Source organism: Diabrotica virgifera, chromosome 1, assembly GCF_917563875.1.
Source record: "Diabrotica virgifera virgifera chromosome 1, PGI_DIABVI_V3a".
Taxonomy (NCBI): Eukaryota; Metazoa; Arthropoda; class Insecta; order Coleoptera; family Chrysomelidae; genus Diabrotica; species Diabrotica virgifera.
In genome coordinates, this window is record NC_065443.1 from 170,901,012 (window position 1) to 170,919,773 (window position 18,762).

Sequence of the window (18,762 nt, forward strand, 5' to 3'; positions counted from 1 at the left end):
GATGGAGCACGACTTATACGGGATGCAAAAGGAAATGTGGAAAATGATAAGAGGTCAAACAGCAGAGATGAAGGAATTGATAGAAGTAAAACATATTGATACAAATACATGGACAACTTACCTAAAAAACCTGTATCAAACAGCTAATCATGAAGAACTGGAAAACCAAGATTAGAATCGGATGAGCAAACATAAATTAAAGAGGAAGATATAACGAATGCCTTAAAACAGATGAAAAATCCAAAAGCACCAGGGAAAGATGGAATAACTAATGAACTTTTAAAATACGGAGGAGAGAAACTTCACAAAGAACTGAATATCCTGATAAGTAAAATAATAAATACAGGAAGAATTCCAGAAGAATGGAGTACCACTCAGATGATAGCGTTATTTAAGAAAGGTGATAGTAGGGAAATTACCCCAGTAATTATAGAGGGATAAATTTACTGAGCACTATACTGAAACTCACAACAAAAATACTGATGAAGAAAATAATGACGTGCATAAATATATCGGTTAAACAACAAGGATTTAGAAGTGGAAGATCATAACTATGCAGTTTTTGTGATAAGACAAATAGCGGAGAAATCATTAGAATATAACAAGCCAGGGTTTTTCTGTTTTATATACTTAGAGAAAGAGTTTGATAGAATACAATTAAAAGATGTGATAGACCTACTACATGGCAAACATTTACCACTGGATATCACAAAACTGATAGAAAACATTTACGCAAGAAATAAAATAGAAATGAAAGTCAATGGAATAATAACAGAACCCATAGAAGCAAACACAGGAATCAGGCAAGGAGATTCACTAAGCCCTCTACTATTTAACATAACGTTGGATGCAATAATAAAACAAATGAAAAAAAAGAGGGTACAAAATGGGCGATAAAGAGATAAAAATACTCTGTTACACTGATGACACCGTGATAGTAGCAGAGTGCGAAGACGACCTACAAAGATTACTGCACGAATTCAACATTAACGCAAAAAAAATGAATATGAAAATATCAGGCCAAAAAACAAAAAGCTTAGTAATATCCAAAGAACGAATAAGATGCAAATTGGACTTAGACAATCAAATTATACTACAAGTAACGACTTTCAAATACCTCGGAATTAATCTATCAGCCGACAATAATATCGAAGAAGAGGTAAAAGACTAATAATTAAAGCCAGTAGAACGGCCGGATGCCTAAACGACACTTGGAAAAACAAACACCTAAGAGTGGAGACAAAGGCCCGAATATATGTCATTTGACTGAAGTTATTAGGCCAGTTATGACTTACACTGCCGAAACAAGACCAGATCCAAGCAAAATACAAAGACGTCTGGAGACCAACGAAATGAAGATCTTACGAAGGATTGCTGGAAAAGGACTACGGGACAGGGTAAGAAGTGAGGAAATCAGATGCATATGTGGGCTAGATAATATAAATACCTGGGTAAAGAATAGAAAAGAAGAGGGGAATCAATACATAAGCAGGATGTCTGAATCAAGGATAGTAAGAATAGCCAGGGACAAGTCACCGTTAGACAGAAGAAGTATAGGACGCCCAAGGAAAAGATGGAATGACAATTTAGGGACAGAATGAAAGGCACCGTTGAAGAAAAACAGGCAGTACTGCCTATATAAAACAAAAAGAAGAAGAAGAAATTCTTTAGGTAGATTTTCGATAGTATAATGTGCTTCTTTGGAGTTTTACTGAAGATTATTGTTTTCGTTTTAGTGGAAGAAAATTCTAGGCCAGTAGTGTTCGACCAATTCTCTAATTTCTAAATGACTAGTGGGTTAAGTGATTTAGCGATGTCATTGATGGCAATAAAGAAAAGTGCAACGGGTAGACCATTGAGGAATGTCGTTTAATTGGATTTTTGAGTCTAAAAGAACGTTATCTATTCGAATAAGTTTGGTCTATATAGGAAATTACTAATAAATTTTATATTTCCTGGAATTGGCCAACTTAATAGAATTCTTATATCTAATCCCCAAATGGCACGCGTTATATAATAAAAGATAGCCATAAGCCAAACATACTTGATCACATCCAAATGACGTATGAATTACAGATTCAATATCCACTAGGTTGTCTAATGTAGATGTGGACTTTCTAAATCCACTTTATATAAGGCTAGGTAGCTATAATATCAATAAGTCTAATACTATCTAGTATCTATCAAGTGGATAAACTGAATAATTCTAAGCAAGTTTTGTTCTATTGAGTTTTTTCACTAAGTTAATTAGACAAGGCGAAAACGGCGGGTTCGAAGAGAAAAATATTCCCATGAGATTTTCTTGCATAATCACATTCGTGAGACATCCCAGAATAAGGTTCCAGAAGTCGCCCAAGTGAAAAGTGGGCCAATTTTTTTTTAACAATTTTTTTTTAATCAAATTGCAAGAATCAATATTTTTGGCCCGAACAATTTTTTCTTTAATTTTTTGGACCATTCTGGACAAAAAAGGTCTCTTATAATTTTTCTCTAAAATTGATCGTTTTCGACTTATAAGCAATTTAAAATTGAAAAAAACGAAAAATGGCGATTTTCAAGGCTTAATAACTCGGTTAAAAGTTATTATTATGAAAGTCAATATATGACTAAATCAAAGTTTGAAGCCCCCCCTACAAGATCCTGAAGAAATTTTTGTCAGTATTTTATTACTAAGCTGTTATTTTTAAGTAATAATAATAAGCGCCATGCACGTGTGCGGGGCTGTAAATGATGAGTGCGAGAGAGAAGCTATTCCAGCAGTCCAATTGTGCATCTTACTCGCACTCACATTTACAGCAGCTTCAATACGATACAACCACTCATTGTTATTAATAAAAAATAACAGCTTAGTAGTAAATTAATGACACAGATTTCTTCAGGATCATGTAACGGCGACTTTAAACTTTGATTTAGTCACTTTCTGACTTTCAAAATAATAATTTTTGAACGAGTTATTAAGCCTTAAAAATGGCCATTTTCGCGTTTTTCAAATTTTAACTTGCTTATAATTCGAAAAAGATCAACTTTAGAGAAAAATTATAAGAAACCTTTTTTGTCCAGAATGGTCCAAAAAATCTAAAAAAAATTAGTCCGGGCCAAAATATTGATTTTTTGCAATTTGATTAAAAAAAAAATTGTTAAAAAAAATTGGCCCACTTTTCTCGTGGGCGACTTCTTGAACCTTATTCTGAGATGTCTCACGAATGTGATTATGCAAAAATATCTCATGGGAATATTTTTCCCAACGAACCCGCCGTTTCCGCCTTGTCTAAATACTTTTCGAGTTATTTGTGGGTGAATATGTTCGTTTTTTAACAAAAAAAAACACGTTTTTAGACGGTTTTACGCAAACTGTATGTTTTTATACTCAGTAGAAGCAGAGTTATAGCTAATGAAAAGTAAGTTCTTATTCGTCAAATTCCAAATCGAATATTTCAACGTGGAAAATTCAAAAAATGAAGCACATTTCGGGAAAAACTCATCGCAACTTTTTTAAAGTATTTAAAAACCTTTATTTTTGTTTTTAAAAAAGTTTCTAGCATTAAAGTAAGCACGTTACGCTGAAAATAAAGTTGGTTCTTTTTTGTAAAAGATAGTTATAAAAAAGCGTAAAAATCACCCTCTAAAAGGCACTTGCATAAATTTTTTAATTCGAAAGAGATGCTATAAATTTACTATAAATCACAACAGAACACGATTTAAAATATATCAAAGAAAAAAGTTGTTGTGTTTTTCGTTTGGCCCCTCAAGACGAATAAAATCAAATTATTGTTACCGCTTCACAAGTTACTTTACTTATGTATTGTTTATATGATCTGTAAGTTTCATCGTAAATTTAGTTTTACAGTAATTTTTTTTATTTAAAAAAAATCCTTTTTTTCAAAATAACTTTATAATTATCAGTGATACGAAATATCCCAAAGTGTAAAGGTTTTGCTTTTCTGAATATTTTGTTTTTTTGTACATATACTCGTGATCAGTGACTCGTTGAGGCCCTTTTAACTATAGCCTTTCAAAAATAAGCACTTTGAACCGATGAAACTTACAGATCCTCTATAAGCATACATACGTAAAGTAACTTATGAAGCGATACTGATTAATTTCATTTGATATGCTAATTAGGAGGTGATTTTTAAGATTTTTTTTACAAAAAAAAAGGATCAATTTTATTTTGTGTGCAACTTGTTTACTACTTGCTAATGAGTCCGTTCACTTATGAGATTAAGAATGATTCATAATAAGATTAAAACAAATAGAAAACACAGTATTACCCCATATTATTACTCCGTATATATCGAGGGGTTCGAGCGAAAACCCGATAACTTACAAAAATATTGTTTCGAGATAATCGCGATTAAAGATTTTAGGAAGTTTGAAGAAGATTTCAAATCGTCATAGGAAGTTTGATCAAACATTTGTTTTAGCCAAATGGTAGATAATTTCTGTGGTGCTAAGGCAAAACCCGATGTGTCAAAAAACGTGATTTTGCAGCAGATGAGTTTAAAAGTTCGCGATGTTGTAGTAATAGTGGACATATCGGAAACTAATTTCATCATCTACTGGTTACATAGATGCGTTTAGCCATGTAGGGTTTTGTCATCATATTCTTCATCGCTCAATGTACATATTGGCATTAAAAACGAAAAATCGATAATTTTTGACATATCGGGTTATGCCTTAGTATCACAGATTTAATATTTAGTTAGATTTTTTTTACAAAAAAAAAAAGGATCAATTTTATTTTGTGTGCAACTTGTTTACTTCTGATACTAGAAACTTTAAAAAAAATAAAGCTGTTTTTAAACACTTTAAAAAAGTTATGATGAGTTTCCCCCGAAAAGTTTTTAATTTTTTGGTTCTTTCACGTAGAAATATTTAATTTTGAATTTGACAAATAAGAACCTACTTTTCATCAGCTATAACTCTGCTTTTACTGGGTCTACGACTTCATATGGCATATATAAAACATATAACTTTTTGATAAGCTGTATTTTTCCTATGATTATTTTTTTGGTGATATACTTCCTTTTCGAGTTATTTGCGAAAATCCGTCTAAAACGTCCTGTTTTTGAGAAATGAATATATTCACTCGCAAATAACTCAAAAAGTATTTACTTGTGAGGTCAAGACTAGTGAAAAAAAAACTCAATTTATATTTTCAACATTTTTGTAGAAACAAAAACAAACAAAAAATAATACAGATTAATATGATAGTGACTGCTGCGTTAAAATTTTGAATACGGGCCACGCCAAATTAACCGCGTGCTCTTGGATAGTTCCTTAGAATAGGGAGAATTTTACACTTCCCTCTCTAGTTCCAACAAATTTAAGCTAGGCGCGCCACTATACGGGCAGATTTTAAAGACAACAAAATAATGCATAGACTTTTGCATCTTACGTATTTATCCGTATTTATCAATCAACGATTATAATACAATTAGTTTCAAAGTTTGCAGACTATGCTATTTAACACAACACACTACTACTTAAAGCTAAGGAAAATCTGACAAAACCAACTACTTTTGTAATTATACAGTATATAGGGTGAGGCATATAACTGGCCTATTAGAAATATTTAGAGAACTAAAGGCAACAGAATCAAGAAAATTGGAATGAAGGGGTTTTGAAGGGTGATCTATTTAATGAAAATATTTTCATCAATTTGCCACTTCCGGTTATACCGGAAGTTGCTTAAAATTTCGTTTTTTTAAATGGAACACCCTGTATATTTTTACATTTTTAGATTCTACTCGATGTCTTCTTTCTTAAAATATGCGGTTTTGTAATGTTCTACAGGGAGTTTAAAAGCTAATTACGTTTTTTTATTAATTTCATAGCAACTTTCACACCCTGATGAATTGTAGTAGTTGGATATCAAAAACTCTATTAATGTTAAAATGATTTTTAATATAGTCTACTATTATTAAAAATTATTAGTATAGCTAAATGTTAAATTTTAGTATACAGGAAACTCGGAATGAGGATTTTCTGAATTTTCTTAAATGGAACACCCTGTATTTTAGTATTGCAATGAAAAGACATTTTATGGTACTTTTTTATTTCTTAAACATTCCCTATACCTAAATGCTTTAATTTGTGCTTAATTGTTAATCGCGCCAAGAATGTTAACTACGTAGGTATTTTGATAGCTCAACCATTATTTGCAATTTTAAAGATCAGTCTAGATTAATATGTATTTATTTCCGAAAAATTATTTGTGAATGAATATTTTCACGGCCAACCTAATAAAATTTCACTTATTTTTTGTTGAAATTAATGTTTGGCTTGAATCACCAATAACTCACAAATTAAAGCAGTTAGGTATAGGGAATGCTTAAGAAATAAAAAAGTACCATAAAATATCATTTCAGTACAATAATAAAATATGGGGTGTTCCATTTAAGAAAACTCAGAAAATACTCTTTCCGAGTTTCGACCAACCCTGTATAGTACAATTCAACATTTAGCTATACTAACAATTTTTAACAATAGTAGACTATATTAAAAATCATTTGAACATAAATAGAGTTTTTGATGTCAAACTACTACAATTCTACAGGGTGTGAATGTTGCTAGGAAATTAAGAAAAAAAACGTAATTATCTTTTAAACTACCATGTATAACATTACAAAACCTCATATTTTAAGAAAGAAGACATCCAGGAGAATCCAAAAATGTAAAAATATACAGGATGTTCCATTTAAAAAAACGAAGTTATAAGCCACTTCCGGTATAACCGGAAGTAGCAAATCGATGAAAATATTTTCATTAAAGAGATCACTCTTCAAAACCTCTTCATTCCAATTTTCATGATTCTGTTTCCTTTAGTTCTCGAGATATTTCTAATAGGACTTTTATCTGCCTCACCCTGTATAAAGATTATATACAATTATATGAAAAGGAAAGAATCCCTCTCATTGGCTGTATACCATAATAAAAATTACTAAAGAAGTAAAAATCTTTCTTTGTAGATGGTACATAATTTATTTAAAATTTTCTAAAATAGATCCAAGTTGGGCTTAAAGTGGGTACATCACTAGTACAATACAAACAAACGTTTTCGGACTAATCAGTTCATCATCAGGTTAAAGCTCCAGATCCAAAGTAGTTGAAACTAGCTACTGTGGTAGGTCGAATGACCTTATTGGTCATTTTTTATATATACTCGTATTTATCGTATTTTTATACTGGTAAGGTCATTCGACCTACCACAGTAGCTAGTTTCAACTACTTTGGATCTGGAGCTTTAACCTGATGATGGATTGATTAGTCCGAAAACGTTTGTTTGTATTGTACTAGTGATGTACCCACTTTAAGCCGAACTTGGATCTATTTTAGAAAATTTTAAATAAATTATATACCATCTACAAAGGAAAATTTTTACTTCTTTAGTAATAATACAATTAGTTTCAAAGTTTGCAGACTATAAATAAAAATAACAAGCAGGATGTGTCAGACTTGCTAATGAGTCCGTTCACTTATGAGATTAAGAATGATTCATAATAAGATTAAAACAAATAGAAAACACAGTATTACCCCATATTATTACTCCGTATATCTCGAGGGGTTCGAGCGAAAACCCGATAACTTACAAAAATATTGTTTCGAGATAATCGCGATTAAAGATTTTAGGAAGTTTGAAGAAGATTTCAAATCGTCATAGGAAGTTTGATCAAACATTTGTTTTAGCCAAATGGTAGATAATTTCTGTGGTGCTAAGGCAAAACCCGATGTGTCAAAAAACGTGATTTTGCAGCAGATGAGTTTAAAAGTTCGCGATGTTGTAGTAATAGTGGACATATCGGAAACTAATTTCATCATCTACTGGTTACATAGATGCGTTTAGCCATGTAGGGTTTTGTCATCATATTCTTCATCGCTCAATGTACATATTGGCATTAAAAACGAAAAATCGATAATTTTTGACATATCGGGTTATGCCTTAGTATCACAGATTTAATATTTAGTTAGAATAATTTATTTTAAGTTTAATTTATAAAACCATATTTACAAAAAAAAATAAATGTGATATTTATCGGGTCTTACCTCGTTGAATGAATATAACTTTTGGTGTTATTGGTTTTTATTTTTAATTTTTTAATTATAAAATAAGATTTAACTGTATATTACCCCAACAAAAAAAATTAATCTACATTCTTTTTAGAAAATTAAAAGGTAAAATATCTTCTTCTTCCAATTGTTCTCCCATCATTACGTCTGGAATTCGATCTACGATCTTATTACCGGTTTTTAAATTTGTTATCCGAGCAGGCACCTCTTCTGGAAAAATATTTTCTTTGAACTTCTCTTCATCAAATCCGTTTTCTTTGCTTCCCTTATTGGAAGGGTACTTTTATATAACTTTGGTAAGTAAATTGCCCGGAGTTGGTAAGTCTATGGTTGCTGTTTGGGATGAAATTTGTTTTTGCTTTTTATGGCGTAGAGTAGTTTTTTTTTACTTCAAACCAATATCTTCTGATATTTTATTAACTGGTTACCGTTTTCCGCGATTGTCTTCTTTAGAATATCATCCAGTAGAATCACGGTTAGCATTATTATATTATCTGAGAATATACACAGCGTTTTTGTAAAAAAACTTTTGGCACACGGGAAGTTGTTCATGGTAAGCTTGTGGAAAGAAACATTTCTTACTAAATGTTCCTTCCTTTCTTTGGGAAGTTTTAGGGACAAATCTAGTCCTAATTAGTTTGACAGGTTTATTGTACAAAATAAAAAATTTTCTAGACTAGACTACTACTATGGTAGGGGAGCCCAAGCGGGGATTTTTGCAGTTACTCGAGCGCGTCAGATTATTATATGGGGAGAAACCTGGTACCCTGCAGATGTACCTCTATCATATATTGGCTCTTAACACAGGGGAGTTCGTTAAGGGGGGCCCGAAAATAAAAATCTATCGTTAAAAAAATTCCAAATCGTCAGATTAAGATAAGGTAAGTTAAGTACGTGCAAAAGAGTATATATTTTAAAAATCTGACGATTTGAGCCGGGCGTAAGGAAATGGGTGAGTCCCAAAATTTCACAACAAAAAAGCGAATATTTCGCGAAATTAATGACAGATCAAAAAACTAAAAAGTATGTGCTCAATATTTTTTAAAAATCTTTCGAATGATACCAAAAACGACTTCCCACGGAGAGGGGTGGGGGGTAAATTTAATATTTTAAATACGAATTTCGCGATATTTCGCGAAATGAACATCAGATCGAGAAACTGCAAGATACACTTATTCAATATTTTTGAAAAATCTATCGAATGGCACCAAACTCGACCCCCCATGGAGGTGGGGTGGGGGGTTACTTTAAAATCTTAAATAGGAGCCCCCATTTTTTATTACAGATTTGGATTGCTTACGTAAAAATAGGTAACTTTTATTTGAAACATTTTTTCGAATTATGGATAGATAACGATATAATCAGGAAAAACGATTGTTGGAAATGGAAAATTAAATTAAAAAATGGCAAGCGCCCACTAAAATGGAAAACTTTACTTAACTTTTTTTGGTTTTAGGACCTACTCTTCACAACCCAATAGGTCCCCACAACGCTCGAGTGACTGCACATTTAGCATACTTTGCTCCCCTACCACTACTAGACTCCAGTAATTTCTACACAGTTTGTTTCTATAGTCTTCAGACAACTTTTCAGTACACCTAAATTTAAATTTACTACAATCGATTTGCTGTGGTACCTTGGAAGCTCTTATTTTGTTTTTCGTTATAAATATGGGCCCCATTCTAACCGACTTTTTTTTCGTAATATTCAATTTCCAATTTTCGCCATGTTTTATTGAGTTTTCGCAGGAAAAAAGTGTGCTGAAAATTAATAAACTATCATAGTCTAAAATTCTTTATCGGATTTTCGCATGAATATAGTTTGTCAAAATTAACAATTTTGTAATCTTCATTTCCGATAAAATTATATCAGTTTTTAACTCAGAAATATTTCTAATAAAATTAGTAACTTTACACAAGAAAAAAAAATAAATGATTTTACCGGAATCTCATATTATAAATATGTTTACAACAAAGTATTTTTATTCGTAAACTTATATATCGGTTTGCTGTTATTTAAAAATAGCAGTTAACGGTTTTTACCATGTTTGATTTTTATTAGTTATTGTGCTTAAAAATGTTAATATCAAATAATAACATTTATCAGTGGTAGGAGACGTGTTTTTAATATAGTAGAACTAAAAATACCGGATTTCATAATTTTGGTATTTATCGGGTTTTCGCTCGAACCCCTCGATATATCAAACAGTAATGAAACTCTGAAACCTTGAAGAAGTCACGCAGTTTTTCTGCGCTGACAGCTTCAAATGAATAGTCGCAGAACTCACTGCGGTTCTGCATACTTTCAATGGGCTTTCAATCTTGAAGATTTGACTAGCAGCTCAGGTGCGTGTAGCACAGTTGCTGCTGGTTTAACCTTGTATATTCGATTTAATATGTTGCCTCTTAAAGTTGTTGGAACTACTCCGATCATTCAAAGATTTGATAATTTATTTGGCCTATTTAATTCCTCTAATATTTCTAACCCTAAGCCCTACAATAGGGCTTTTAGTAATTCTGATTACCAGAAAGATTTTTCATTGAGCCAGTCCGGTCGTAACTTTTCATTTCAAACGACACATGACAAGACAAAACGAGACTTCAAAAACTTCAAAGGCGCCGACGAGACTGTCAGTACTGTTTGATATATATATATATATATATATATATATATATATATATATATATATATATATATATATATATATATATATATATATATATATATATATATATATATATATATATAAATAAGCAAAATCATTGGCTAATACTCGTAAAGTGAATGTGAATTTAGTTGGAAATATATAAAATGATGAAGGGTCATCATTCCATACATTTCTGTGCAACTATATACACCGGTGTTTCGGCCTATTTGGGCTTCGTCAGTATAGTGTAGCAAGTTAAAAAAGTTGTTTGTTAACTTGTAAAAGGATTACTACAGGAGCAAGGTTACCAATTTTGGTCAGGTTGTTAGAAGACCCGCGGTCGTATGATTTGTATGGAAATGTATGGAATGATGACCCTTCATCATTTTATATATTTCCAACTAAATTCACATTCACTTTACGAGTATTAGCCAATGATTTTGCTTATTTATTTTTATATTTGTACTCGATTATCCAACATCATTTTATATATATATATATATATATATATATATATATATATATATATATATATATATACAGTATGTCCCTGTAAGTTGTATCCATATGGAAAACTTTTTTATTATTAATTTTACGAAAAAAAGTTATTCTTTATAAAAAGCTCTGCATGGTCCAAAACCTAAGATTTAACCATCAAATATGAAATTTTTTAAATATTATACGAGGTATGTCAAAAAGTTTGAATTTCACTCAAGAGTAAAGTAGCTTTATTTTTCGTAATATTGGAAATTGCTATTATGAAAAGTGTTTGGAATTAAAAACTATATTCTAATATGCAATTACATCCTTCTAATTGAAAAAAAAAATTTTGAAAAATTATGGATAACTCATTATTTTTTCAGTTATTTCAATTCTGATAACTCTTTTATTATTAATTTTACGAAAAAAAGTGATTCTTAATAAAAAGTTCTGGATGGTCTAAAACTTAAAATACAACCATCTTATATCAAATTTTATCAATTTTATACGAGGTATGTCAAAAAAGATAAATTTAGATCAAAAGTAAAGTACCTTTATAGTTCAGAATATTTCAATTAGAAGGATGTAATTACATACTGAAACATAGTTTTTAATTCTAAATAACTCTTCATAAAAACAATTTTCGATATTGTGAAAAATAAACGTATTTTACTCTTTAGCGAAATTCATATTTTTTGACATACCTCGTATAAAATTGATAAAATTTAACATAAGATGGTTGTATTTTAGATTTTAGACCATGCATAACTTTTTATTAAGAATCACTTTTTTTCGTAAAATTAATAATAAAAGAGTTATCTGAATTAAAATAACTGTAGGTATCCATAATTTTTCAAATAAAAAATTTTTCAACTAGAAGGATGTAATTGCATACTAGAATACAGTTTTTAATTCCACACAACTTTTCGTAATAGCAATTTTCAATATTTTGAAAAATAAAGCTACTTTACTCTTGAGTGAAATTCAAACTTTTTGACATACCTCGTATAATATTCAAAAAATTTTATATTTGATGGTTAAATCTTAGGTTTTGGACCATGCAGAGCTTTTTATAAAGAATAACTTTTTTTCGTAAAATTAATAATAAAAAAGTTTTCCATATGGATACAACTTACAGGGACATACTGTATATATATATATATATATATATATATATATATATATATATATATATATATATATATATATATATATGTTACACTTGAAGTTTCCGCGGGAGCTATATGTGCTTTCTGTTGTTTTCCGGGTTTGACTCCGCGTTGAATAATTTTGGTTTTGAGAAAAACCATTATTTTGACGACGTTTCGGCAAGATCTCACTTGCCATTGTCAAGTCAGGTAGTTCCGCTTCTCGCTGCTGCTTGAAGTAAACTGAATTTTTACTCACGATACCGTCGCTTATGTAGTTGATCCTGCTGCTGCTTGCCCTGCGCGAACTCTGGCTCTTGTTATTGGTCCGGTGTAGGTTGCAGTCGTCGGCGGGATGTTACGCGTGGATGTTGCGGCCTGATTTATTTTGGTCTTTTTCTTCAGTACTGTTTTCCATGTTGTAGGAAGCCGTTGCGCATCATCTCTTTGGTTTAAGCCGTTGGGATTTCTTTCAATTTCTATCGATTCTCTGATTTCCCGTTTTCTTTTTACTTCGATGTTAGCTAACATCGTTGTTTGGTTCAGGTTTATTGTGTGTCCTGTATTTGCGACATGTTGAGCCAGGGATGACGTGGTTTCTCCCCTTTCGATAGCATTTCGGTGTTCTTCTCGTCTTACCTGGATTCTTCGGTTGGTCTGTCCAATGTACGACTTTCCACAATCCCCACACGGAATCTCGTATACACCTTGGCTTTCTAACGATATTTTGGTCTTTGGTGTTTGTAAAATAGTTGAGATCTTTCTGTCCGTATTAAATATCGTTTCTATGTTGTGTTTTCTCAGCACTCTCCCTATTTTCTCTGTCGTACCCTTCACATATGGCAGAATGGTTTTGCCGATCGGTTTATTGTCTTCTGTAGGGTCCTTATCTCTTCTTCGAGCATTTTGAGCTTTTTCGATGTTGTATGTTGAGAAACCGTTTTTTCTTAATGCTGTTTTCACGTTATGCATTTCTTCATTTTGATGTTCTTGGTCTGTCAGTCTTTCGGATCTTGTAATCAAGGTTTTGATGACTGAATGCAATTGTGCAGGATGGTGGTGTGAAGCAGCATTTAGATATCTATCGGTATGTGTCGGTTTCCGATACACTGTGTGGCCTATGTGTCCGTCTTGTTTCTTTATTATTAACACATCTAAGAATGGAATTTGATCGTTTTCTTCCAGTTCCATGGTAAACTGAATTTTATGGTGGATATTGTTGATGTGTTCTAAAAAAGCCTTTAGTTTTTCTTCTCCGTGGGTCCAGATGATAAAAGTGTCATCCACGTACCTAAGCCACAGTTTGGGTTTGTATTCAGCTGTTTCTATTGCCCGCTGTTCTATTTCCTTCATAAACAAGTTCGCTATTACTGGTGACAGTGGGGAACCCATCGGTGCTCCCTCAACTTGTTTATATCTTTGCTCCTTATAGATGAAATAAGTGTTATTTAAACAGTGTTTGGTTAGGTTTAGTGTATCCGGTGATGTTGGATACTTTTTGCTTATGATGTCCAGTGATTCATCTATAGGAACATTCGTGAAAAGTGAGACAACATCGAAGCTGACTAGCAAATGTCCCGGCTCAAGAGTCACACCTTTTATACGCTCGATGAAGTGGCTCGCGTTCTTGACGTAAGAATCCGCTTCTTCCGCGTATGGTTGCAGCTGTTGGGCCAGAAATTTCGACAGCGGTTGTAAGGGAGATCCGATGGAGCTCACAATTGGTCGCAGTGGTAATCCTGCCTTGTGTACCTTGGGTAGGCCGTAAAATTTTGGGCATCTAGATGACTTCTCTCTAGGTATGAGATGGACCTGTTGTTCTTTATTGATATTTGAGGCTTTGATCTTGGCTTTTGTTATTTTCTCTAGATAGGTTGTCGGGTCTGACGAGATGCTTTGATATGTTGTATCATTTAAGATGTCGTTTATTTTTGTTTCGTAGTCTTGAATATTCATCACTACCGTAGCGTTGCCTTTGTCAGCTGGAAGCACGATGATTTCTTTGTTGTTCTTCAAATTATGTAAGGCTTCTTTCTCTTCTCGTGTTAAATTTCTTTTTGGTGGTTTAGCTGTTCTTAATATTTTTGATACGTCTTGGCGTATGATCTCGGCTGTTTCTGCTGGGAGATTAGTAATTGTAGTCTCTACCTCAATAATGATGTTTTCTACGGGAATGTATGTAGGTGCAACAGCAAAATTGAAACCTTTTGCAAGAACACTATTCGTGGCTTCATCCAGTGTCAGATTTGAAAAGTTATATACTAAATTGTTTGTTTCTATTTGTGGATTTTCTTTCTTTTTTGGCTGCTGTTGTAGTAACAAATTTTCAAACTTTTTAATTTGTTTGGTCTTAGTGAGATCAGCATCTGTTTCTGCTCGAAAGTTTGTCAGTTGTTCAAAGAAATTCCATAATGTTGGATGAATTGTGTTACTTAGTTTAAGATGAAGCTGAAATGATTCTGCATTCATTTTGTCGATGTCTCGTCTGGTATCATGGATTGCTTCTCTAATAAGCGCCAGGCTTGCTCTTCTTAAGATGTTTTTCGTTTTATAGTTGTTTTTGTGAAAAGTGAGCTTCATACAAGTCGGTATAATGCTTTCGTCACGGCAGCGTTCTAAAAACGTAAGGTTGCATAACAACGTCCTTCGTTTCGATCGTAGTTTTTCGTATCTTCTGATGTATGGTAGAATTTCCTCCCCGTAGAGGTTAATTATGTTACACTTGAAGTTTCCGCGGGAGCTATATGTGCTTTCTGTTGTTTTCCGGGTTTGACTCCGCGTTGAATAATTTTGGTTTTGAGAAAAACCATTATTTTGACGACGTTTCGGCAAGATCTCACTTGCCATTGTCACAAGACGGACACATAGGCCACACAGTGTATCGGAAACCGACACATACCGATAGATATCTAAATGCTGCTTCACACCACCATCCTGCACAATTGCATTCAGTCATCAAAACCTTGATTACAAGATCCGAAAGACTGACAGACCAAGAACATCAAAATGAAGAAATGCATAACGTGAAAACAGCATTAAGAAAAAACGGTTTCTCAACATACAACATCGAAAAAGCTCAAAATGCTCGAAGAAGAGATAAGGACCCTACAGAAGACAATAAACCGATCGGCAAAACCATTCTGCCATATGTGAAGGGTACGACAGAGAAAATAGGGAGAGTGCTGAGAAAACACAACATAGAAACGATATTTAATACGGACAGAAAGATCTCAACTATTTTACCAACACCAAAGACCAAAATATCGTTAGAAAGCCAAGGTGTATACGAGATTCCGTGTGGGGATTGTGGAAAGTCGTACATTGGACAGACCAACCGAAGAATCCAGGTAAGACGAGAAGAACACCGAAATGCTATCGAAAGGGGAGAAACCACGTCATCCCTGGCTCAACATGTCGCAAATACAGGACACACAATAAACCTGAACCAAACAACGATGTTAGCTAACATCGAAGTAAAAAGAAAACGGGAAATCAGAGAATCGATAGAAATTGAAAGAAATCCCAACGGCTTAAACCAAATAGATGATGCGCAACGGCTTCCTACAACATGGAAAACAGTACTGAAGAAAAAGACCAAAATAAATCAGGCCGCAACATCCACGCGTAACATCCCGCCGACGACTGCAACCTACACCGGACCAATAACAAGAGCCAGAGTTCGCGCAGGGCAAGCAGCAGCAGGATCAACTACATAAGCGACGGTATCGTGAGTAAAAATTCAGTTTACTTCAAGCAGCAGCGAGAAGCGGAACTACCTGACTTGACAATGGCAAGTGAGATCTTGCCGAAACGTCGTCAAAATAATGGTTTTTCTCAAAACCAAAATTATTCAACGCGGAGTCAAACCCGGAAAACAACAGAAAGCATATATATATATATATATATATATATATATATATATATATATATATACATATATATATATATATATATATATATATATATATATATATATATATATATATATATATATATATATGGACAGATTTTATGGATATTGGGTTCTGCAGCAATTGAAAGGTGTACTCTTTTAAGTTTTTATTCCAAGCTTTCGGTTTTGATTAAAACCATTATAAAATAATGATCATCAAATTGATTATAATAACGTAAAGATATTAGATCGTGAGTCACATACGTCAAAGAGGCTCTTTTTGGAAATGGTTCATATAAATACAAATCCAAATTCGATGAATCATCGTACTGATTTAGGCCACCTAAATGAAATGTTTTCTTACTTACTCTTTTTAGATAATCGTGAGTTGTCTCATAACTCCTTTTCTAGATACTCTGACCTGTCAATAACATTATAAATTAATTTTATATACATATTTAAACAAAATTTAATTTTTGATTAAATTTTACTCTTATTTGTAATTTAACCTTAATTTCAACAAACAAATTATATTCTGTATCTTTTGAAAGTCAAATTTAAATGCTAATAACTTTAATTTTCATCATTTAAAAATATTTTCAAACTTACCGTGAACTCTTATTGGTCATTTTCTAAAACTATTCATCTATAAAAAAATGTTTGTTAGATATTTCAAAATAATGTCATGTCATGTTTAATTGTCATTTGGTATTTTCTCGAAATTGTGCTGTATAAATTAATAATTAACTTTTGGATATTAAATCTTCTTTTATCGATACAAAATTATAAAATTATAAAAACATGGTTGCAAATAAACAAACTCACATTAAACTATGAAAAAACTAAATATATACCTTTTGCAATATATAAAAATTCTCTGCCAACTTTTAATTCATTAAAAATAAATAAAAAACAACAAATATCTAAAGCAGAGCACATAAAATATTTAGGAGTTTTAATTGACAGGCACCTTAAATGGGACTTACAAATAAAAAATATTATAAGAAAAATTCGAGGACTGCTACCAAAATTCCGTTATTTAAAAGAGTTTTTGGATGTTGAACAGCTTAAAATGCTTTACCTGTCTCTGGTACAATCTCATCTTGTATATGGGATTTTAGGATGGGGTGGAGTAGCTGATTGCCATCTGGTGACCCTTCAAAATACTCAGAAATGGTTTCTTAAACTAATATATTGAAAACGAAAAACATATCCCTCAGACCAACTTTTTCATGAAACTCAGGTTCTTGATGTTCGGCAATTGTACTGCTTAGAGTTACTTAAAAATATTCATAAAGATAAAATTCCTCTTAAAGTAAAAGTGTCAAATTATGAAACAAGAAGAAAATTGAATGTCGAATGTCTTCACACTTTAAAAACAATCACGCAACGGTCAATTAAATATTTTGCTCCAAGAATTTACAATCAATTGCCCATAAATTTTAAAAATATAAAAAATTTTTGTTTGTATAAAAAATTAGTTACTGCTTGGGTAAAAGAAAACAGGGAGTTGTGTAACAATTTAATAAATTTAAATTATACTAGATAAAAAAAAACATAGAAATTAGATTAGAAACTGTAAAATAAAATAATGATTTGTAAAAAAAAAAAACAATAAACATAAACTTGTCAATATTAGACAGATTAAGTCAACAAGCATGTTTATGCTTTTAAGACTTTTTTTTTACGTTTATTTTAGTGTAAGTAAACCGAAATTGTAAATTATTGTAATTACTATTGATTTAAATAAACGTATATTATATATATCGGCTTCAAAATTTTAAGAACTCTTTTGCATCTCATTATAATGACATCATTTTGAAATATCCTCAATAAGTTGTAAGTATATATTATTTTACACATGTTTTCATATTGTCTCACATTTATATAATATTGTAGCACCCTGATGATGGTTTTAATCAAAACCGAAAGCTTGGAATAAAAACTTAAAAGAGTACACCTTTCAATTGCTGCAGAACCCAATATCCATAAAATCTGTCTATATACTGTCAGCAAAGACTCCTTGTCTTATTATATATATATATATATATATATATATATATATATATATATATATATATATATATATATATATATATATATATATATATATATATATATTATTTAAGGAGGAGAAAATAATTGGGTAACCAGCTGAATATGGACAAAGTGTACTCTTTTTACTTATTCCAATATATTTCGCCCATTTTCATGGGCATCATCAGGGAAAGCTACAATGTTGGTTATTAGGTAGGTACATAAGATGAATTAGCAGTATACTTACTAAGTGAGAATTGTTGTCACGATGTTTTAAAAGAAGCAAATATAAATAAAATGATAAAAAACTAAAATACAGAAATAACATATCACAAAAGTCCATAATTTAAAATATACATGATCATAGATAAAATTTATATATTGACACAATGAATTGAAAACAAGGTCTGACATTATTTATTTACTTTTATGTTAATTGTCAGTCAAATTTTTTTGGTCATTATCCTATTAAGTTAAACAGTTAAAAT